This window comes from Oncorhynchus nerka, linkage group LG25, assembly GCF_034236695.1.
Source record: "Oncorhynchus nerka isolate Pitt River linkage group LG25, Oner_Uvic_2.0, whole genome shotgun sequence".
NCBI classification, from domain to species: Eukaryota; Metazoa; Chordata; class Actinopteri; order Salmoniformes; family Salmonidae; genus Oncorhynchus; species Oncorhynchus nerka.
Genome location: NC_088420.1, coordinates 55400323 through 55425994, shown reverse-complemented (window position 1 = coordinate 55425994; position 25672 = coordinate 55400323). Strand labels below are relative to the sequence as shown.

At 43.5% G+C, this 25672-nt stretch overlaps 1 pseudogene; it reads right to left on the bottom strand.

Annotated features, from left to right (window-relative positions):
* Positions 1–23895: 23895 nt before the first annotated feature.
* LOC115118851 (piggyBac transposable element-derived protein 4-like) lies at positions 23896–25395 on the bottom strand (annotated as a pseudogene).
* Positions 25396–25672: the final 277 nt, after the last annotated feature.

The following is a 25672-nucleotide window of genomic DNA, read 5'->3' as shown; positions in this document are numbered from 1 at the left end:
CCAAACCTCAATTCTGGACGGCACGCCGCCGTCTTCATCACTCTTGCTCTCCGTGGAAGTCGCCACGACGCAGCCTTGCTCCCTCGGTTCCGAGCACGGTTCACTACCGACCTGACTGGTTGACTGCACCGCCGCCGACACACCTGCCGTCTGCTCACCCTCGTCCACCAGCTGCTGCTCACCCTCGTCCAACAGCTGCTGCTCCACGGACAACTCACTTTCAAAACACTGCAAAATCACAGGGTCCTCCGGCCGCGGTTCAACACCGTTGTCAGGCTGCATATACTGCCCTGATTCGGGCTGCTGTCTCTCAGTCGAAAACCGGCTAGATTGCATAGCATTCGTCCATTCCATAGTACCGGACTTAAGTGAATGTACAGACTTGAAATGTCTGTCTAGCCGCACAATATTCTGCTTGGAACAAAGCCCACAGTCGCGTCTTGGTCTGCTGCTCATAGATTCTCTCTCCTGCCTTCCTCCTTGTCTCTTTGTTTGCTCCACCAAACAACCTAACCCTAACTAGTGTAAAGAAAAGGTCAATTGTATTGATATGGCCACTACGACCTGTATGCTCTAGTCGGCTGGCCCTCGCTACATATTCGTCGCCAGACCCACTGGCTCCAGGGCATCTTTTTAGTCTATGCTAGGTAAAGCTCCGCCTTATCTCAGCTCACTGGTCACGATAACAACACCCACCCGTAGCACGCGCTCCAGCAGGTATATCTCACTGGTCATCCCCAAAGCCAACACCTCCTTTGGCCGCCTTTCCTTCCAGTTCTCTGCTGACAATGACTGGAGCAATTGCAAAAATCGCTGAAGCTGGAGACATATTCCCTCACTAACTTTCAGTGTTGCCAACTTAGCGACTTAGTCGCTGTATTTAGCAAGTATGAATACTTGCAGACATTTTCATTTTACTCACTTTTTGTCTCTTCCACAATGTTATTCCTCACTCCTACAGTGTCCATCACAATTACATGCACAATTATGCAAATTAGGTGATGACATCATTTAGCAACTTCTAGCGACTTTTAGGACAGCCAATAGCTACTTTCCTTACTGAGGTGTTGGCAACACTGCTAACTTTAAACATCGGCTATCTGAGCAGCTAACTGATCGCTGCAGCTGTACCAAGCCCATCTGTGTCACGTAGAGTAGGCCAGAAGGCTAAACTGGATAACCTAACCTCTATCAAAATAAAAAGATGGCGGAGCCGCAAAAGTTCTTCTGTGCAAAGGTGTTTATTTACAAGTGATTCCGGAACAAAAAACAACAGTACTGCCATCAACGTCTACCTTATGGGACAGCTTAAAAACAATGCTGCCCCATCCACAGCTCAATCCAACAATGCCTCTTCCTAACTGAAAGAGAGGCTCCTTTTGTAGGGCTAGCCCCTCCCCTCGGAACAATTAACCCTAATTAATTAATCAATTAACAATACAAACCTACATTTTCCATGAACTAAACATACTAAAGGATATACATTGCAACCCGGTTTTAAACAATATCACAACATAACATTTACAACATTACATCACTACTGACAATATCTTTCAATATGCCCATATGCATTAATGAGCCATTTGGGACAGGCACTATAAAGCCAACCCAATTCCCTTAGCTCGGGTCCTTTTCCAGCATACCCGGAAGCTACAGAGATGGAGAGAGAGGAACAGAACAAACAAACAATGCGCTCATCCACAACATTGATAAGTATAATAATTATTGTATCTCTCAAATATGAACATTGACAAGTGTGAAATGCATGCACCAAGACAGAAGTTAATTTGTGTGTCGACCCACATTGTTAACTTATCTTATAATGGCGCAGGGAGGAGTGATGAATATGTGTGTGCGTTAAAGAACCAAATGCTGACACGGCCAGTGACGGACTTCTACGTCACAATCTGTAAATAGCCCACCCAATCTATCTACCTCATCCCCATATTGTTTTAATTTACTTTCTGCTCTTTGCACACCAGTATTTCTACTTGCACATCATCATCTGCTCATCTATCACTCCAGTGTTAATTTGCTAAATTGTAAATTCTTCGCTACTATGGCCTATTTATTGCCTTACCTCCATTTGCACGCACTGTATATAGACTTTCTTTTTTTTCTTCTATTGTGTTATTGACTCTACGCTTGTTTATTCCATCTGTAACTCTGTTTTGTTGTTTGTGTTGCGCTGCTTTGCTTTATCTTGGCCAGGTCGCAGTTGAATATGAAAACTTGTTCTCAACTGGCTTACCTGGTTAATTATAGGTGAAATTTAAAAAAATAAGAAACATTTTTTTCTTTCCTAGAAAGGGGATGTAGCTCAGTGGTAGAGCGCATGTATGAGGTCCTGGGTTCAATCCCCAGCTTCTCCATCATTTTTTTTGCAATGACCCATCTCCTTCTTTCCAGAATGTTGAAATTCTCAGCAGGAAACAGAGATTTTATTTGTATGCCAAATTCACATTACACAACTACTACAAATATACTTTATTTAATCAGTTAATCATGGATCGATTTGTCCCTCAATCAGTGTCCGGGCCCGGCTGGCATTTTTGGGCAAATTATGGTACCGGTAGTGCTGTACCTGTGTTTCCAGAGAGTGACACATATGGTCAGCCACAGTTCCCCGGTCTGTAACCGAACCTTGGTTAAAGTTCAATGTGGCAACACTTTGTCGAATTGTACCAAAGGTCACTTTACTTCCAATGCCAAACTCTGCAAATATGTGTGGGCACGGACCTCCAGCCTACTGAGAACTGAAGGAATTGCTTGATTGCTTAGCTCAACCACAGTGTATGGGCCTCTGAATTTGGCCTGAAAAGGAGAACCCTGGACTAAATTGTTGCGGCTCTGCGAGCCGGTCAAACAACCTTTTCATCCTCACCTGAGAGTGTTGATAAAAGGATATTAGAAGGGTGAGCCGGTTAAGGATCGATTCAGACCAGGTGTTAAAATTGTACGACAAGCGACAGTTTATTTCAGAGGGAGAATATCTGGTACACGTAAATACGGCTCTTCCGTTAGTTCGTGTGGAACGGCAGGCAGAGAGAGCGTAAACAGTCAGCACAGCTCTTATATACGTCACAGAAAGTAGGTTGACCCTAGGAAGATCGGATCTCCGGATTGGTTCAGCTGGTTGTAGTCTGTAGTCTTCTGCCATTGGCTCAGTTGTCTGTCCGTCATCGTAGAATCTTCTTCGGGCACACAGTGTTTGTTTAAAAGGGAGATTATGTGTGTAATGTGGGAGCTATCCTGTAGGGGACCCCACAGGCTTTACTGTGAGTTGTAGCCATGTAATTAGCAGTAAGTTAGTCACCTGCATACGAAATAGCAATTCCTTACAAAAGGAAGCTAGTTTTTCTTTAGCCATTTCACAAGCTATATACAACCGGTGTCAGAAACACTAACAGATGACAACAAATTTGGGGGAGGTTCAACCACCTTCCAATCCTCCTTTAATACAGCAAGAGGGCCTTGCACAGTATGGCTAAAATCAAGGTCATTAGAACTGGAACCAGTGCACTCGTGATACTTCTTTAACAATGAGTAGCAACCAGCGTAACCCATCTTCCCAGTCACGTTTTAATTCAGTGCAGTACTCACGTAACAGTGACTTCAAAGTCTGATAAAGGCTCAAGGGCCCCTTGACTCTGCACATGATAAGCACTGGACTGATTATGTTTTAAACACAATTGTCACAAGACTTGTAAAAATATGTGCAAAGTCAAGTTGGAACAGTGATGGCTCTGAATCAACTGAGGTATTCCAAAAATGTAGAGAACGGTGAAAAAGCCTTCACAACAGATTTAGTGGTAATGTTGCGAAGTGGATAGGCTGCAGGATCTCGTAACCTGACACATCCCAGTTAACGTGTAGGTGCTACCAGCTTTAGAACGGGGTAAGGGTCCAACACAAGCAATAAGCAAATGCTCAAATGGCTGGCCTTTAACAGTAGTTGGTTGTAGCGGAACGGGCCTTAACATCTGATTAGGCTTCTGTTGATGATGGGATATGTAGATAGGGTGAGTCGGTCAAGGATCGATTCGGACAAGGTGGTCAATTATATGACAAGCGACAGTTTATTCAGAGTAAAGATATCTGGTACAATGTATACGGGCTCATTCATTTGGCCTCACTAAAGAACCATCAGAAAGAGCCCCGATAACAGATTGTAAGCATGTTATGTACAGTACAAAAAGTGGGTTGAGTCTGAAAGTCCCTGGCTTTTGATTGGCCACAGTTGAGGTGTTGTCTTCTTGGATTGGTCCTGTTGAGCCGTCCGTCGTTCCTCCGGGTCTCTTCGTGTCGTTCTCAGTCACACAATGTTCGGCTAGGAAGGAGAATTGTGTGTGTGTGCTTGTGTCTGCAAGTCAAGGCTGTCTCTTCCTCCCAATGTGTGGGTGTATGTCTTATCTGTGTGTCCTCGGCAGTTAGTGTGTGTAATGTGTGGGTGTGGGAGCTATCCTGTATGGGACCTAACATGTTTTACTGTGAAAATACGTTGTCTCAGTTATAGCAATGTAATAGCAGTAGGCTGGTCACCTGCATAAGAAATAGCACTTCCTTACACTTCCGAGTCACCTGACAAACATGGCATGTTTTGATGTAAGCGGAAATGTCTTTAAATGAGGCCAATAAAAATGATGCACAATTCGATCATAGGTTTTAAAAACCCCTAAGTGATCAGAAATGTCATGAGATGTTTTCAAAACTAGATCAGAGCTTAGAAGGAAAGCGATCTGAACAATAGCATCACCCACAACTTTTGCTGTGAGGCGTCCATTTCCTTATCAACAACTGATCTTGAAAGTTGTAACCCTGGGCAACACAACACGCCTTACCTCAACCAGACGTACTTAAATAAACCTTAATTAAGGTAGGATCAGCGGACTGCTCCATCACAATATCCCTACAGGACAGATAATCCATTTAATTATTAACCTTTGCCTAACTGTTCGGTTACGTGTTGTGTATATTCTGTTTTAACGTTAGTGTCAGCACCGCTCATAGCACGAGTCACAGTGCATGCAGAGAATACCTCCAGGATTCGCTGTACGTTTTCATCGATAATCCCTACATGGGATGGGGTATGAGAAACCGCCAGACACGACTACAGGCAAAGTTGTTACCAAAATCACATGAACACCAATAATGGGCAGAAAGGGACACACCAAGGGAAACTTCACCTTGCACTTGGTCAGATATACGTTTGACTTTGTGCAAGGGTACAGACAATGTATTCAAACCTATCCCTTGAATCAGAACACTGGTTACTGTATCTGTCTACAAAGAAAAAGTAAGAACAGACTCCAAAACAAATAATTCAGAGGCACCAGTGTCTCGCAGAATCTTTACTGGCACATCACTTCCCAACAGTGAAACAACACTCTGAAAAATGGTGAATAATCAGTACTAAAAGGTTTGGACAATTCTTGAGCTTCCGCAAGAGGAGGAACAGGCCCAGCTAACGCAACAGGTTTTACATTTGTGCTGGCCAATCTGCTGACCTTTTTTTACCAAGAACAGGACACGCATTCTTCCAGTGGTATTCACTTTGACAATAGTTACAGATTTTACTTACATTATTCTGTCCACATGAACCATGTTTGGATCTAGATGGAATTTGCTGACCGAAATCCACCTGAACTGTTCCTCTGCCCCCAATCTCGCATACGTATGGGTCAGTACGTACAGTTGAAGTCGGAAGTTTACATAAACAAGTTTTAATGACACCAACCTAAGTGTTTCAACCACTCCACAAATGCCTTGTTAACAGACTGTAGTTTTGGCAAGTCGGTTAGGACATCTACTTTGTGCATGACACAAGTCATTTTTCCAGACAGATTATTTCACTGAAAATTCACTGTAGCTATAAACGTCTTGGAAGATTCTGATAGGCTAATTGACATTGAGTCAATTGGTGGTGTACCTGTGGATGTATTTCAAGGCCTACCTTCAAACTCAGTGCCTCTGCTTGACATCATGGGAAAATCAAAATAAATCAGCCAAGACCTCAGAAACAAAATTGTAGATCTCCACCAGTCTGGTTCATCCTTGGGAGCAATTGCCAAATGCCTGATGGTACCACGTTCATCTGTATAAACACCATGGAACCACGCAGCCGTCATACCAGTCAGGAAGGAGACGCCTTCGGTCTCCTAGAGATGAACGTACTTTGGTGAGAAAAGTGCAAATCAATCCCAGAACAACAGCAAAGGACCTTGTGAAGTTGCTGGAAGAAACAGGTAGAAAATTCTCTATCCACAAAACCTGAAAGGCAGCTCAGCAAGGAAGAAGCCACTACTCCAAAACCGCCATAAAAATAGCTAGACTATGGTTTGCAACTGCACATGGGGACAAAGATCGTACTTTTTGGAGAATTGTCCTCTGGTCTGATGAAACAAAAATAGAACAGTTTGGCCATCGTTATGTTTGGAGGAAAAAGGGGGAGGCTTGCGAGCCGAAGAACACCATCCCAACCGGGAAGCACGGGGGTGGCAGCATCATGTTGTGGGGGTGCTTTGCTGCTGGATGAACTGGTGCTCTTCACAAAATAGATGGCATCATGAGGCGGAAAATTATGTGGATATATTGAAGCAACATGTGAATACATCAGTCAGGAAGTTAAAGGTTGGTCACAAATGTGTCTTCCAAATGGACAATGACCAAGGATACTTCCAAAGTTGTGGAAAAATCGCTTAAAGACAACGAAGTCAAGGTATTGGAGTGGCCATCACAAAGCCCTCACCATAATCCAAATGAAAATTTGTGGGCACAACTGAAAAAGCATGTGCAAGCAAGGAGGACTACAAACCGGACTCAATTACACCAGCTCTGTCAGGAGGAATGCGCCAAAATGTACCCAATTTATTGTGGGAAGTGTAGAGGACTGCTAATTCCTATGTAGGTGACATTACATTACTGCTAATTCCTATGTAGGTGACATTACACTACTATAGCTGAGACACATAGTAAAACAGGTTGGGCCCCATACAGGATATCTCTCACACACACACACTCACTGTAATCATCCAGAACACTGTCACAACAGGATACTCCTAGCCACAGGTGCTAGCCGGCAGTTCGGCCACAACTCCCCTGAAGATAGGGACGCATACGCTCTTACACACTGACCCCAGAAGACAGGGACGACGCACATACAGTACACACATAGCTGCCGAGGACACCCAGATAAGACACCCACAGATTGGCAGAAATACTTTAGACTTAGAGACAAACTAACACAGACACATAATCTCCCTCCCAGCCGAACATTGTGTGACTGAAGATAGCGCACACACCAGATCTCCTTTTCAGCTGAACGGGGTGTGACGACCAAGAACAGGCATGGCAGGATTCTACGATGACGGACAGACAACAGAGCCAATGCCGGATGACTACACCCCAGCCTGATCCAATCCGAAGATCCGATTTCCTAGATATCAACCTACTTTCTGTTCTTGTAAGGAATTGCTATTTCGTATGCAAGTGACTAACTTACTGCTAATTACATGGCTACAACTCACAGTAAAGCCTGTGGGGTCCCCCACAGGATAGCTCCCACATTACACACATAATCTCCTTTTATTTTTAACCGAACACTGTGCCCGAAGAAGATCCTACGATGACGGACAGACAACTGAGCCAATGGCGGAAGACTACAGACTACAACCAGCTGAACCAATCCGGAGATCCGATCTTCCTAGGGTCAACCTACTTTCTGTGACGTATATAAGAGCTGTGCTGACTGTTTACGCTCTCTCTGCCTGCCGTTCCACACGAACTAACGGAAGAGCCGTATTTACGTGTACCAGATATTCTCCCTCTGAAATAAACTGTCGCTTGTCGTACAATTTTAACACCTGGTCTGAATCGATCCTTAACCGGCTCACCCTTCTAATATCCTTTTATCAACAAAACATGGTAGCCAGAGGATGGTTGAATAACGGTCCGGTCGAAGTGAGTTGATTGGGTGTGAGAAGGAGAGTGACGGAAGGACGGTTCCAAAAAAGAGACGGGTGAAAGAAATTCGGGGAGGACAATAATTCTGCTCAACTCGGGAAACTGATCTAAAAGGTGCACCATAAACAAGGTAAGCAAAACCTGTTAAATCAAACTTTGCATATTGTCGTATAGTCTGTCTAAATTCTGATCAGTATTTCCGAGTAAGTATGAATTCTTGTGTAAATTTATAATTTGCTGACGAGTCAAAGAACAGTAGAGTGAACATATGTGGTACGAGCCAGCGACGGCTGGTGTGATATAAATCATTGATGAGATATCAGTAAGGGGATAGCTGATTACTATTCATTAAATCTGGCGCCGAGGGGATAGATTGTGTAATTTTGTCCCGTGACCCGGTCAGCGCAGTCTGATAGCTTTCAATGATGAGAGATCACTTAAAGGCCTAAAAAGTTCCAATAGGGATCGGACATATATAAATTCAGTTCCGATAGGGGTTGGACATGTGTGTATTAATTCTGATAGGGGTTAGTGTGATATAAATCAGGAATAGAGATCGGTAAGGGGATAGTTAATTACTATTCATTAAATCTGGCACCGAGGGGGGAAAGTGTCATTTTCTCCTGCGACCCGGCACGGCACAGTCCGATAGAAATTCACTGATAAGGATCGGCTTTCAGGGGTCAGAGAGATAACGTGTATTAATTTTGATATTGTTAATTCGATAGGGGTCAGTAGGGGATAGAGTTGGATTCTAGAGTTGAAATCTATCCAGTAAATCCGCTTAGTTCGGTCTGATAGGGGTCGATTAATAAGAAATCAGAGATATAACCTGTAATTGTGTGTTTTGTCTTGTTTTGTCTATTTGTAACTGTTTAAATGAAAATGAAAGGTGGTTGTAATTGTTTCCATTAAGATTGTTGGTGGTCACATAGAGAGAGAGATAGAATTATATAATAAGGATTATTGGATAAATCCGAAACTTCTATATTGTATGTATCAATGACTTCTGTGTTGGATGTATAATCAGGAATGAAATGACTGATGTATAATGAAATAATATCTGAACATAATATTTGAAAGTTGAGACTAGTTAGTCGAATAGATCCCTTGGTTGTGCGCTCCACAAATCCCATACCGACTCATGCGTTTTTCTCGAACTAAAACATACAAAGGAGAAGCTCAGAGATAAGACAGAGCACGTGTAGCAGTGTCTCTTCAGTATATCGTGGTATTAATCAACGTCGGGCGAAGTATATGCTAACTATATTCAGATAGAAGGAGAGGATTACGATTAAAACTACGATTAAATTCCGATTGAATTAAATTTAATTACGACTAAAGCAAATTCACAATGGCGACCCCCAATACTCCAAAACTGAGGTTTAATGAGTTTTTAGAACAAAAAATAGAATATAGATCAGGGGGAAAGGGACAATGGAAGCACATGAAGAAAGTTTGGGAGGGTTTAAAGCTAAAATGGACACAGGAAGGTCATTTAGGAGGAGGACCGCCATCCGCAGTTCAGCTGAAAACAATGGAATGTGGGTTAAAAGAGACGTTGCAGGAAGCTAGAGAGAAAGAGACAGAAAAGAACAAAATTCAAGTATTTAAGAAAGAAGGGTCAGATACGAAGGGAGCGAGATTAATGAGAATCCTAATTGAGGGAAAACTTTGGGCGTTTAAATTAGTGCTATTTTCTGTTGTTCAGATGCCGGAGTAACAAATACAGATAACTGTAAATTGGGTCTATTTGCGGAGAATCTCAGTTCCATAGCATTGGTGGTTCAGTGGTGGAGTTCTCGCCTGCCACGTGGGAGGCCGGGGTTCGGTTCCCAGCTGAGGTGTAAAGAATAGTTATATATGTCTGAGTCTTTGGTTGTAATTGAACTGGTTGTTTTGCAGAGAAAGTTATAGTCACTAGTATTGGTATAAGATATAAACTGAACGTTTTAAATAGTTTGTTTGGTTCAAATTGAAAGACTAATTCATTCAACTTAATATAAGAACGGAGATTTTGATGCAAGGCGATGTCTGTTCACTAAATGATTTGTTGGGAATAATACATTGGGAAAAGAGTCGTAATTAAAATGCTAATTCAAAGACGAGACAGTAACTTAAATCAAATTAATTCTGAATAATAACGAGGGAACAATTACGATAGATTTGTGTCCATCGAAATGTTTTTATAAGATTAGCGAATTGAGAGATGTTGATTGATGTTGTAAACTCTAAATCAGGATTCAACAGATGTGATAAATTAGGTTTTGTTTATCGAACCCGAAATACTGTTGTTGCAGACAGCCAACCATTATTTACAATGAGTTGAAAATCGTTGCGAAATAAGTCAAGATTGAGCGCTTGTTGATGACATCACTAGCGAGGTTTCCGTCGCCACGGAAATGATGTCTTGACTGGGGTGACAGAGAAAATGGTTAGTGTCCTTAAAAAGGAGTATGTAAATCGTCAGGAAAGATGCTAAAAACTAGCAGCTGATTCGCTGGGTGGGTATCATTGATTTGTGGCGTTTATTTGGACTGTAATTGGGCCGTGAGAGAGAGGATTGGATGTCTGAGTCATAAAACATCGTGATGGTGGATTCTGATGGTTGTTGATTTTTGGTTTGATCGTTTGAATAGCACCAGTGAATTTGAGCACTGTTTCCATTATGTGGAACGGTGTCAGGGTATTAATGGTGAAAAGCAACCTCTATGGTAAAACATAATTGTACATGTTTGTAAACTAGCGAGGTTGAATTTGGTTATTTGAACATTTCCCTTGATACGTAACAGGGGCAAGTTGTTTTCCTTGAGGAACACGCAGATGGTGTTTTGTTTTATTGAGATGTAAATGTGAGTTGAAGGAGCCAAGGGAAAATACGTTATTTTTATTAAATATCAGGGATTATAATATTGGGGAGAATGAGGCCATAAACGACCAAATTGGAAAGGCCTGGAAGTTTTGATTAATCATTAAGGTTTGCAAATATATACACATAAAACATTTGTTAGGACTATTTGTTTTGGTGCAAAGGTATTTTAAAGAGACACGCTCAAATATGGAACTTTATGAGTTTTTATTTTATGAGTTTTAAATTACACAAGTGAATTTGGATTTTAAGGATAAAGGGTTCTTTAATATGTCTAGTGTAGTATAGAACTTGACTATAAAAGGGTGGGTTGACCCATGGACCTTATCATGACTGTCTTCTGAGGTCTGATCAGCCTTAGGGGAGAGTCATTGGTATAATGAATGTGGTCATATTGAGTACTAGTTTTAAGGTAAATTCATTATAAAGGAGTTTAGGTTATGAGGTTAGGATAGGATATATATTAAGCCAATAGGGCAGGGAATTACATAGAAAAATAAGTTTCAGTTCTTAGGGGTGATAAATCACTGTAGACAAGGAATTCTGCACTCTGCAACATATATTAAATTCATGTTATTGTCAGATAGAATACTGAGAGTCCTTGAAGGAAGGATTTTGATATGATAAGCATTTGTTTTGAATTTTTTTTGACCATTAGGGGTTTAAAAAAATAATTAAAAAAATAGTATTAAATTTAACAGGTATATAGGACATCTGTGATGATTTAGGATTATTGTTAGATGGATTAAGGAAATGTAAGGACTTTAGAGATTGACACTCATAGACATGATTTTGGATAAAGTCAAACAGTTAGAAGCTTAGTGGTATTTGAGAAATATGAGAGAAAAGGTTTAAATTGGTAAATATATATTTAAGAAAATATATAAGTAGTGCAGATAGTTCTTAAGTAGATAAGAAACTTGACAGGGAATTGGTACTGGATTGACGCCCAAGGGAGAATTGGACATGTGGAAAACTAAAAGGGGCTCCTTCATGATGTCAGACATAAAGATAATATACTAATCTTACCTAAGTCATTATTTAGAGTAGGTAAGGTTGATACCTGGGCAGAGTCAGGTATCAAAAGGGGGATGGGTAAATTGTGGTCTAGGATAGGATGGGGCTTATTGGATAAGAAAAAAAAAAAAAAATGTAAGCTAACAATTGGGCATAGAAGTTAAAGATATAATCAGATAAAACATATGAGAAATTGTTTGTTAACCAAGCCTGTATGTCCAGGATTGTATGCATTACAGGTGAACTACAGGTGAAGTCACTCAATCCAGTCCCAGAGGCTTGGGGACCATAGAAGACCCCTGGTGACAGCTAGCTGAAAGAGCTACCCAGATTCATATCGCACGGCGGAAGGGTAAGACATTTTTTCACTGTCGGACAATAAACAGAGTTCGGGAGAAGAACTGGAATTAACAGAATTCCGGGGGCCAACTCTCGAATGAAGTAACCCTACCTGTCCTATCACCCCTGTTTTTGTTCATAGAGGTGAAGATGTGTCTGGCTCTGGCTAAGTGATGTGTATTTTGTTCCAAAATAAGCATAAGAGATCCCTAGATCTGGGTAGATAAGAAGTTAGAATAGAGATTACACGGTAAACCGACTTCGGACAGTTCTGGGATTGGAGAAGAGGGTATCCTTATAGCATGGAGGATCCCACAAGGGTGGATAGGTTTTCCATGATATGGGGAAATCTGGGAGCAATGTTGAACTTTGTAAAGGTGATGAAATCCTACTAACCATCAAAACTATTAAGCTCTCTGATGCAGGAACTCACACCCTCGGACTACAAAGGACGAGGACAGACATGATGGGTGTGTTTTCTATCAAGGTACTGCCAAGACCAGAGGTAACCGGACACACTCCTCTACCACCACTGTGTTAAAAATACCATTCAGGTAATTAATGTTAGAGACTATTCGGCTATTGATTAATTAGAAACTGAGACTGGTTTTGATAGTAGGGACAATTTGTGGCTGTCTTATATGAGGTACACAGCTAAAACCCTGAGAGGAAAGGACTGTATTATTTGAAGTTATGCTAGACCTGTTCTGGCTACACCCATTTGCTGTAGGAGAAGGAGAGGGGTGGTTGTGTATTTTGAGAAGTTTTTACCAGGTTAAGCCCAATTCAACCCTCTGTTCCTCTTTGAGCCTTGTGTTTCCTGCAGTACCTCCTCATCGGGCCTCTTGGGGTGTTGAGGCATATGGGGGCAATTACGAGTGCATCACGGGTACAGGTAATGGCATTGATTATGGGAGATTGCCTGAAGCTGATTGCAGGAGTAACATAACCATTAATTCCACTTGGCCAGTTACAGGCCTAAACCAAACTAGTGGTCTGGCTGATGTATGGTGGATGAGTGAAGCCAAAAGAGGGCTGAGACCCATTCTTAGAGGAGAATGGCAAGGTACGTGTGGTCTGACCAGTTTGATAATTCCACTGACCATTGTTGATGTTGTTGCTGAACAGCTGCTGAGTTCTGTAACCAGGGACCTGAAAACATTCCATCCCATGGGAGACAAATGTTGTAGTGCTCCATGGACAGAGGATGTAGTTGACATACACACTAACCTGTTGGGAGTGCCAGTGGGGATTCCTCATGAGTTTCAGGCCTTGGGTAGGAATGATGGACTCTGGCACTTACTACCTACTATGGGTCCAGCCATGGTGGATGCTGGACAGACTGCATGGATTAATTATATCTACTATGACCAACAGCGTTTTGTGAATTACTCCCGTGATGCACTCACTAGTATGTCTGAACAGCTTGAGGCCACATTTGGGGTTTCCAGACAGAATAGACTTGCCTTGAATATGCTTCTTGCCAGTCAGGGGGACGTCTGCAAGATGTTCGGTAAACAATGTTGCACGTATATTCCTAATACCAGTCCAGTTTTTAAACTTCACAATCTAAGGCGGGGTTGATGCACTATCTGCTAAGATGAGGTCCACGGGGGGGTTGGAGGAGTCTGTTCTCTTGGCCTGGTTTGGTAAGTGCACTGGTAGGATGGTTACTGGATTTCTGACCCTAATTCTTGTATTATTTGTTATTGATGTGATGTGCTGCTTGCATCATACTGTGTTTTGACAAGTCTGTTACAGATGTGGTGAGGGCTTCAGGCATGATGCCTTTGCTTGATGCTCCAGTTGGCGATGCCGATACGGAAGCATGCTTTCAGGGGAGGATGGGACTGACTGATGATGACACATGGTTTGGAGTCCCTGGGTGGCAAGGAGCCCACTTGGTACAGGATAGAAGTAGCTGAGAGGACCAGATGGTTTCTAATAATTCTTTCCTCTGTTTTCCATGACCAAAGTTTTATCCTACATCTTACATGTCAATAACAATAAAGTTTTATCCTGTTTTTGATAAGTGACACCCTTGGGGGGAACAAAGGCATACAACAAAGGCATATATAACTTGTTATTAGTAATAAACTTTTTATTATTTTCATGAAATGCTATGACTGCTGAAATAAAGGATAATTGAGTGACACCCTAGCTGGTGTCAAAAGGGGGACCTAAATTTCACACTTTTCTTTTGTTCTGTTTTTGAATGAGCTGTTCTCTTTTGACATGAAGGTAGTTTACACTTTGTAACTGTTATATGATTCATTGCTGGGTTTTTGTTCACACCCTTGGGGTTATTTTACATTATAGCCATTACCATATATATGATTGAATATTATCTGCTGTTGCCTTGTGTGGATGTATGTATGTGTTATGCTACCTAGCTGATTTGAACCATTCTTAAAAGTATCAGGGCCATGGAACTTTCTCATGCTGGAAAAAATACAGAAGGGAGGGCACATTCAGAGCGTGGGGTTGCGAGAACAAGCGGTCTTTTTGGTTAGATAACAGGAGCCAGGTGCGAGATAACGGTATGGAGCATGAGACCCATCTTTCAGTTTTTGCAGCAATTTTAGGAGGGGGATCCAGTTGCTTTTAATGATTAAGCTTCTCCATTGTATGTCGTGTCCCATCTGGGATGGGAAGAGGGGGAAATTATTTTTCTTTGTGGGCCATTTCCGGATAGACATACCTAGTTTAGGATATTTTTCCTTTTTGGATTATGTCTTCGTTTTTGCTTGGAGTAATGTATCTGGACTATATCACATCTCTTAGGAGATGTGAAGAGAGGGTATCAGAAACTTTTTCCTGCTGGAAAAAGCTGCCTAATGTGGACAATAATTTTTACTTTTATTTTGAGCTGTTCTCCGCTCTGTTAAATGAGGGTTATAAAGCCAACTTAGTACATAGTGGGATTGAATGGAGAACATGATGGTAATACATAAATATCTATTTCTGTTTAATACCGTGCCTTATTTCATAGTCCTTTTGGGAGAAGTTTCTCTTTGTGTCTGGATCCAGTTAGGTTGTGTCACGTCTCTGGTGAGACGTGAAGAGAGGGTTTTGTAAGGAATTGCTATTTCGTATGCAAGTGACTAACTTACTGCTAATTACATGGCTACAACTCACAGTAAAGCCTGTGGGGTCCCCCACAGGATAGCTCCCACATTACACACATAATCTCCTTTTATTTTTAACCGAACACTGTGCCCGAAGAAGATCCTACGATGACGGACAGACAACTGAGCCAATGGCGGAAGACTACAGACTACAACCAGCTGAACCAATCCGGAGATCCGATCTTCCTAGGGTCAACCTACTTTCTGTGACGTATATAAGAGCTGTGCTGACTGTTTACGCTCTCTCTGCCTGCCGTTCCACACGAACTAACGGAAGAGCCGTATTTACGTGTACCAGATATTCTCCCTCTGAAATAAACTGTCGCTTGTCGTACAATTTTAACACCTGGTCTGAATCGATCCTTAACCGGCTCACCCTTCTAATATCCTTTTATCAACATTCTGTATATGAATCTTGTACCCATTGTTAGCTAGTGTCTTTTTGCTAGTCTCTGATGAGCTAACAGAGGGGCCCGTATATACGCTGTACCAGATATCTCCACTTTGAAATAAACCTGTCGCTTGTCGTACAATCTACCACCTTGTCTGCATCGATCCTTGACCGACTCACCCTTTGTCATATCCTATTATCAACAGAAACTTGTGGAAGGCTACCCAAGTTATACAATTTAAAGGCAATGCTACCAAATACACTAAATTAGTATGTAAACTTCTGACCCACTGGGAATGTGCTGAAATGAATGTACTATTTCTAATGACATTTCACATTCTTAAAATAAAAAGTGGTGATGCTAACTGACCTAAGACAGGGAATTTTTAATAGGATTAAATGTCAGAAATTGCGAACAACTGGGTTTATATGTATATGGATAAACTTCTGACTTGAACTCATGTGCCAAAACAGCAGCTTCAGATGCAGTCTAGTCTGTATGATGGAAACAATAAACATACTCCTACTCATGGTGAGCGTTATATCTGTCAATATTAATGAGACTAAGACATATGGAAAAGTTAGACCGGACAGTAAGCCTACTTCAGGTTATTTCATGCCTTCAAGAGACGATGGAGTAAGAAAGTGATGGATGGATTTGCTTTATTTTAATAATGGTAGGGAGAGGACTTGTGGGGTTGCTATTTTAATTAAGCGGGATAGTGTGCAGAATATTAGGGAAGTGCACATGGGTGAGGGTAGGCTTTTAAGCGTTACATTTTTTAAAATGTTTATGCACCTAATAATGAGATTGACCGAGCCGTGTTTTTTCAGTCACCTGAGCAACATTGTGTGGGTAACTTTAACATTAGTTTGACTAAACTGGACACGTCAAGGAGTGCATTGTTGTGCTCTGATCTGTCTAGGCTAGTCTTGCTGGGGGTAATGAAGGATCATTCAGTGATGCATCCAGGTGAGAGAGCTTTCTTGAAGAGGCTGGTTGTTTTAAGCTGTCTCAGGCAAAGCCGCATTGATTATTGTTCAGCGGCTGTAAATGTGGTGCAATATGTTCATAACGGTTCAGACACAAAATAGTATACAAACCATAAAGGTAAGAGGCCCACCGTATGCCCATGATACCAACCCAACCAAATCACCTGACCCCAACCAACCTCAGCAACCACGGTACCCGGAAGCAACAATTTAAGAGAAAGAAATGGAGACCAAGTGACAGGAGAGCAGAAGCCAGAGCAACAGGAAGGACAAAATAAACCCTGTAAAAACCACCAACCGAAAATAAAAACAAACAACGAAGGCGTCCGAAGATCGACGAAATCGGTGCACGTTAAAGCACATTATCCACACTTTTTACATGTCGTACATCCAAACGCCTGCAGGAACAAACATCGGCGCATAATCCTGCTTTTTAGGCAAAGCATGGTGTGCAGGAGTTGGTTGTGGTCAGTGTAAACCACAATAGGTACCACACACATACCTCAATATGCTTCAATGCCCAGATTAAAGCAAGGGCCTCTTTCTCCCCCACTGAATAAATCAACTAATAGCTGTTAAACTTTCGGGAGAAATAACTAACAGGATGTTCAACACACCCATCTGCTTGAAGCAACACTACCACCTGCCCCTACGTTACTTGTATCCACATATAGGCTGAAGGCAGTTCAAATCATGGGGCAGCCAACACAGGGTCAGAACTAAGAAGCAGTTTCACATTTTCAAAAGCACTCTGACAGCAGGAATACCAGATTAAATCAGCCCTCTCCTTCAACAGATCAGTCAGAGGTACTACAACCGTGGAGAAGTTGAAGCAAAACCCCCGAAAGTATCCAACCTTACCTAGGAAGCGTTGCAGCGCCTTCTTGGTGGTGGGCAGTGGAAACAGAACTATAGTGGCCACTTTAGCCCACAGCAGGAGAACACGACCCTGCCCGACCACTCTGCCGAGGTAGGTCACTGTTGCCTGGGCAAACTCAGTTGGCAAAGTTCACAGTGAGACAGGCCTCAGCCAAATGTTCAAACAGAGTCTGTATCTGCACCAGATCGCGCTCCCAAGTGTCACTATAAAACAACCACATCATCTAGATAAACAGCACAGCCTTCAAGGCCAGAGGTCACCCTATTCATTAGACACTGAAACGTAGCAGGAACATTGCGTAGGCCTCAACTCCTGACCGAATAATAAAAGCAGATATTTCAAGATCTCTTGATGACAAAGGCACTTCCCAGTAACCCTTCAGCAAATCAAACTTGCTGAAAAACCGGGCAGCACCAACCTGGTAAAAACAATCTTCCATCCGTGGGAGTGGGTAACAGTCCGGTTGTCAGTGCAAAATCTAAGAAAGCATGCCACAATCATAAGTTTCATTAAATATTTACTTTTTGAAAATCTTCCTCTGATTTGTCATCCAAAGGGTCCCAGCTATAACATGTAGTGTCATTTTGTTAGATAAAATTATTCTTCGATTTAGTTGGCACCATCGATTTGAGTAATCCACTCGTTCAACATGCAGAGAAAGCAATCCGAAAATCGACGCCTAAATTTTGATTCAAGTCAAAGTACGTTTCTTGTTAGTGCTCAGGTACCCTAAAATGTAATTAAACTATAATATTTCATACGGAAAGAGTATGTTCAATAGGAAAGCAATATTAGCAGGTGCGCGTCCTCCTCATTGCACGCGCAAACACAGATTTCCAAACTGGTGTTGTTGTAGACCAGTTTGGAAGTTACACCAGTTATTGAAGTTACAAGCCTGAAGCCAAGAACAAAGACTGTTGACACATTGTGGAAGCCATGGGAATTCCAATATGGGAGCTGGAATTAGTTATTCCCCTATACTTTCATACCTTAAGAGAAATCGTACAATGTCAAATTGGTGATGCTCAAAAATAGTTGTTAATTTTTTTTAACAGTTACAAATCCAGTTGCAGCGTGTTCATACAAATCTTTTTAAAGTCTGCTTCGGAGCTCTGTGAGATTTCTGTGATAACACACACACTAAACCCTCCGTAAATAAGTCAGTTCTTAACGTAAAGACGTACAACTCAATATTCTATAATTGCCTACCCCAAGGAGGATATGTGTTCACTTTCAGCTTCCTGTGTAAACCGGAAGTGCCTTAAAATGGTGTCATAGGTGCTGTTTCGAAGGGTTAAAAAGGTCAGATCTTTTCAAAACGTCATATGTGTGATTAGGCAACCCTCATGAACTGTAAGTCAGTCATTTCTCCCAACAGATGTCAAAGAAAAGCTATCTCACACACACACACACACGTACACAGCAAGGATGGAGTGACAAAGTGCGGTGCTTAAAGACACACAGAGCCTGCAATGGATTTACATATTCTCAAGGCCGTGCCGAGTTCAACGAGATGCCCCGCTTGACTGTAGCTCGCTCTGAGTGCAGCGACCGTGAAAAAAGTAGGCCCAAAATTAAGCCTGGCCCTAAATGTAATTTGCTTTTGGGTGACAGTGAGAAAACCGTTAGGGTGAGAAGCACAATTTGACTTCAGGTACGTTCCTGAGGTCCTCCCGATCTGTGCAAACCTTGACCATGTGGCATCAACCCTTAACAGAAAAATCTGTTTTTTTTTTATCTCACAGCTTACAATGACATCTCTCCTTATAGGAAAACATTGCCTGCTCCCCTAAATTCAACCTAGAGCCTATGTGGGTTAATATTGCCTTATGAACTTGTCTTCGATGACAATCCATCAGGCCACTAATGAGGCTTACCTTTGTTGATTCTAAGCTTCCTGAAGCAACCGGAAGTGGTTAAAATCACCCTAAAAGTGTTTTTCCATACCCAAACTGATGTTTGATAGAAATAGTGAATTCAAACTCTGTGTAAATCAGTCAGTTCTTAACTGCGTGGTGAGTTATGTTGCTCTAGAAGGTTCTCGGACCGAGAAACAGCCTCGTACATTTGCAATGACTTAAATTAATTTTTACATCACGAAAATGATGACATTTAGAAATGTCCCCGAGTCACAAGACTAGGTGCATTGCAACCGCCTCGGCCCATAGAGACAGACCCCAAAGTTTCTGTCCGATTGCTAATTCAAGGACTCAAGGACCCCGTAGCAAGGCATGGAAAAAAGTGGATTTTCAGCACCAATTAAGATCTTGCTCGTGCACCAAATGACCTATCGAGCCGAAACTTGGGATTCGGGGTCGCCTCAGCTAGGCCTACACATAATGTCAGAATTGGACCCACAGCTAGAACGTAACTACGTGTTTTACGTTTTTATTGTGGTTTGAACAGAAGGCGGTGTGAATTTTGGGCCAGCTCTGAAATATGTGATAGTTGGCTTCTAAACGAGTTGGGAAAAGTGGGTGTGGTGTCAGTTTGTATCAGTTTGGTGTCAGAATGATATCTAATTGACTGATGGACAGTGACTTGCTGGTGACTTTTGTCTATTTGCAATATGTTTAAACAGTGAGGTACCATCACCAAAGTGACATTCTGAAATCAACCCCAACGAGCGATGGAGAGGAACCACTATCACTGACCGGCCATCCCGAGTTCATCAGGCCAGTCAATTTTGCATTTCTGCAGTATTTTTGAGCATGACAAATTCAGGATGATAAACGCCCATTGAAAGATATTGCAAATGCACATCCGCGCACCTGGTGATTCGAATGGGTTGCCATTACGGGGTAGCAAGGGAAGGGGTCCACGATTGGATAGGGAGCACCCCCCACCGACGCCCCTTGTCATTTTGGACGTTTTTCAATTTAAAAAAAACAACAGTCCCACTTCTCCCTCATCATACATGACAAATAGACCATCTCGGTTGATTCATGGCTTAACATAGTGCTGTATGTCATTTTGACAGTATAAATGCCTTTTGGACATGGTTCACTGACTTTTGTGTTTGTAAACCGACTTCCATTGATCGTACATGGCAAATGGATATAACATCCTGATTTGGCACTTTCAAATCTTTCCTATTGCATTTAGACATTTCTTATGGCATTTGGCCTAAAAAAAAAAGTGACTGAATTTGACTTTTGACTTCCTATGAAATCATATGGCAACTGGACAAAACATGTGCCTTATGCACAAGAAAACGTAAAACAAAAAAACTAAACTGTCTGTCCAGAGCTGCCGGAGTCGCCCGTCTGTCCTGAGCTGCCGGAGTCGCCCGTCTGTCCTGAGCTGCCGGAGTCGCCCGTCTGTCCTGAGCTGCCGGAGTCGCCCGTCTGTCCTGAACTGCCGGAGTCGCCCGTCTGTCCTGAGCTGCCGGAGTCGCCCGTCTGTCCTGAGCTGCCGGAGTCGCCCGTCTGTCCTGAGCTGCCGGAGTCGCCGTCTGTCCTGAGCTGCCGGAGTCGCCCGTCTGTCCTGAGCTGCCGGGTCGCCCGTCTGTCCTGAGCTGCCGGAGTCGCCCGTCTGTCCTGAGCTGCCGGAGTCGCCCGTCTGTCCTGAGCTGCCGGAGTCGCCCGTCTGTCCTGAGCTGCCGGAGTCGCCCGTCTGTCCTGAGCTGCCGGAGTCGCCCGTCTGTCCTGAGTTGCCGTCCGTCAGCCAGGAGCTCGGCAGCCGTCCGTCAGCCAGGAGCTGCCGGAGCCGCCCGTCAGCCAGGAGCTGCCGGAGCCGCCCGTCAGCCAGGAGCTGCCGGAGCTGCCCGTCAGCCAGGAGCTGCCGGAGCCGTCAGTCAGCCAGGAGCTGCCGGAGCCGCCCGTCAGCCAGGAGCTGCCGGAGCCGTCAGTCAGCCAAGAGCTGCAGGAGCCGTCAGTCAGCCAAGAGCTGCAGGAGCCGTCAGTCAGCCAGGAGCTGCCGGAGCCGTCAGTCAGCCAGGAGCTGCCGGAGTCGCCCGTCTGTCCTGAGTTGCCGTCCGTCAGCCAGGAGCTCGGCAGCCGTCCGTCAGCCAGGAGCCGCCCGTCAGCCAGGAGCTGCCGGAGCCGCCCGTCAGCCAGGAGCTGCCGGAGCCGTCAGTCAGCCAGGAGCTGTCGGAGCCGTCAGTCAGCCAAGAGCTGCAGGAGCCGTCAGTCAGCCAGGAGCTGCCGGAGCCGTCAGTCAGCCAGGAGCTGCCGGAGCCGTCAGTCAGCCAGGGGCTGCCGGAGCCGTCAGTCAGCCAGGAGCTGCCGGAGCCGTCAGTCAGCCAGGAGCTGCCGGAGCCGTCAGTCAGCCAGGAGCTGCCGGAGCCGTCAGTCAGCCAGGAGCTGCCGGAGCCGTCCTTCACTCCGGCGCTGCCGGAATCTCCTGTCCATTCGGGACCCATTGCTAGTGTCCCCAGTCCGAGGTCGGCAGCGAGGGTCACCGGTTGAGGAGGCGGACAAAGACGATGGTGGAGTGGGGTCCACGTCCCACGCCAGAGTCGCCACCGCGGACAGACACCCACCCAGACCCTCCCCTATAGGTTCAGGCTTTGCGGCCGGAGTCCGCACCTTTGCGGGGGGTACTGTCACGTTCTGACCTTAGTTCCTTTGTTATGTCTTTGTTTTAGTATGGTCAGGGAGTAAGTTGAGTGAGTTTGTCTGTGTTCCGTTTTCTATGTTGTGTTTTGTGTTTGGCCTGGTATGGTTCTCAATCAGAGGCAGGTGTCATTTTCCCGCTTGTGTTTCGTGGGTGTTTATTTTCTGTGTCTGTGTGTTCCACACGGAACTGTTTCGGGTTGGTTATTTCACGAGTCGTTTATTGTTTTGTTTGTGTTCGCTTGTTTTAAAAAAGAGCATGAACACGTACGACGCTGCGCATTGGTTCTCCGATCCTTACAGCCATTACAATCACCCACAACTTTTGCTGTGAGGCGTCCATTTCCTCAACAACTGATCTTGAACCCTGTAACCCTAGGCAGAACTCCTTACAAACGGAGGTATTTTGGGTATAAAAGTCATCTTTATGGAACAAAAGGAACATTTTCTGTGTAACTGGGAGTCTCGTGAGTGAAAACATCCGAAGATTTTCAAAGGTAAACGGTTCATTTGATTGCTTTTCTGATTTTCGTGACCAAGCTTCCTGATGCTAAGTGTACATAATGCTATGCTAGGCTATCGATAAACTTACACAAACGCTTGGATTGCTTTCGCTGTAAAGCATAATTTCCAAATCTGACACGACAGGGTGATTAACAAAAGGCTAAACTGTGTTTTGCAATATTGCACTTTTCATGAATATTCATATTTTTTTGTAATATTATTTGACTGTTGTGCTATGCTATTCAGCAGTTGCTGACGAAAATGATCCCGCAACAGGGATAGGTAGCGTCAAGAAGTTAACAAGTCCAATACAGCAAATGAAAGATAAACATCTTGTTAATCTACCCATCGTGTCTGAGATTTAAAATGTTTTACAGCGAAAACACAACATATATTTATGTTATATCACCACCAAATCCAAAAAACACACAGCCATTTTCCACAGCCAAAGATAGTCACAAAAGCAGAATTAGAGATAATTAGAGATAAAATGAATCACTAACCTTTGATAATCTTCATCAGGTGACACTCATATGACACAATAAATGTAAGTTTTGTTTGATAATATGCATATTTATATCCACAAATCTCGGATTACATTGGCGCCATGTTCAGAAATGCCTCCAAAATATCCGGAGTAATTACAGAGAGAGAGAGAATCAATCTTCAGGACGTTATTATCATATATGTCCAATAACGTTCCAACCGGAGCATTCGTTTTTGTCTACAGAGTAATGGAACGCATGGTGATATCATGAGGAATGCGTGTAACCAGGTACTTGCATTCTGCCAGACCACTGACTCAAATAGCTGCCTTCCACATCACACCAGAGGCTTCATTCCACATTCTACTGACTGTTGACATCTAGTGGAAGGCGTAGGAAGTGTGAACAGATCCATATCTTACTGGGATGTGAATAGGCGAGGAGTTGAAAATCAACCAGCCCCAGAATTTCCACTTCCTGTTTGGAAGTTTGCCTGCCCTATGAGTTCTGTTATACTCACAGCCATAATTCAAACAGTTTTAGAAACTTCAGAGTGTTTTCTATCTAATAGTAATAATAATATACATATATTAGCATCTGGGACAGAGTAGGAGGCAGTTCACTATGGGCACGCAATTCATCCAAAGTCAAAATGCTGCCATCTATCCCTAAAAAGTTCAAACTTGGTCACAAATGGGTCTTCCAAATGGACAAATGACCCCAAGTATACTTCCAAAGTTGTGGCAAAATGGCTTAACCCTCCCGTTGTTCTCATTCTGTATACACCCCGTGTGCTCGACCCGCCTTGACTAAACCCCATTTAGCACATGTGTGACAGTATGCATGTGCACAGCCTTTACAGATATATTTCTTGCACCTGCAGCACACAGTATGTGTGGTTGGGGGCTCCTCAGGTTGCTCATGAGATCTAGCCCTCTGAACAGCTTTCACAACTGCTGGCGATGTGTCTGTGTAGTGGAGATGCTCCCTTCTTTCGATGAATGGAGTTACAAGTGCCTTTCCCAGCTGCTCTTGTTGCGCTTACGAGGCATCCAGCTCGTGTTGATCTCTCTCCATATCACAATGGCATTGTAGGAGGAAACATCAATGATGTTTTGGAAGATGACCAGGGGCCAGCGGGCAGTCACCCTTCTGCTGCTGTACATTCCAATCACCTTATCTAGGTTGTCCACACCTCCTTTGTTGCAGTTGTAGTCTAGGATCATGGCTGGCTTCCTGTCATGGCGATGGCTAATTTCAGCCTCTGTGTGCAGCGTGCTCAGTAGTAACACATTCTTGTTTTTCTTTGGGAGGTAGGAAACTAGAGTGATGGTGGGCGTGAAGGCAAACTTTGATGAGAAGACCTCTCTTTCCTTTGACGCAAGCAGTGCAGGTGGGAGCTCAGACTTGTCATTTCGAACTGTGCCCACCATGGTGACGTTCCTCTTCAGGAGCTGCCGTCCGAGTTCATAAGAAGTGAAGAAATTGTCACATGTGACATTGCGACCCCTCAGTCCCTCGGTCACATCAAGCACAACCCACATCCCCTGGTTCTTCTCTGGGCCTCCACTGGTCGGCTTCCTGGTGTAGACTTGCATCTTCCAAGCGTTGCTGGATTTGGCGTCGCAGGCCCACCCATAACTTGATCCCATATTTTTCTGGCCTGCTGGGCATATACTGCCGGAAAGGACAATGACGTTTGGCAAGAAGAGATTAGCATCATCGGTAATTATTAATATCGGTGTCACACAGAAACAGTCACAGAAGTCAGTGGTGAAAATCACTTTTATTAAATATAGTATATATATACTATCTCTGAATGGAACCAGTTGCTCATCCACTGTCACGTCAGGCCCTGGGTTGTAGAGGTATGGCAGCCGCTCAACCCACTTTTCCCAGACCTCTCAAACGGCTGCCAGTTTGTCTGTCCCACATCTTGCAGATCTTGACTCATGGTCATTAAATTGTAGCAGTCTTGAGTAAGTGTGAAATACTTTTAGTTGCATGTTGGCACGGAAAATGGCCCTTCCACTCCCTGCATCCCATAGACTAGCGGCAGCCTCACCTCGGGACATGTATACACCTGCTAAGAATAGCAGCCCTATATAGGCATGCAGGTCAGTCTCATCCATCCCTTTCCAGCTGTTTCCAGATGTGTCATGTCCAGGATGATTTTTTTCTATTTGACGGTGTGATAAACAGGTAGAATGTTGAGGCCATGTCATGGGCATGGAAAACGGCATACGTTGTGGGTCCTGGGGTCATCTACATGACCTTATGTTCTTCCATTCTTCCCTGTTTGTGATACTCCACTGAGGACCATTTGATTTTGCCGTTTTTTGACAGAAAAGTCTCGCTTTCAGCGTGAGAGATATCGTCTTCCTCTGAAGATGAAGCATCATGCTCTGGATTGTAATTCCTCCCAATCTTCATTTTCTGACACATCCTCCACTTCCTCTTCAGAATCAGCATAGACTTGCTGGACATTTGAAAATATCATTTTCTAGAACCTGTTCAGCAGTGAAACGCACAGTAATGGCTTCAGCAC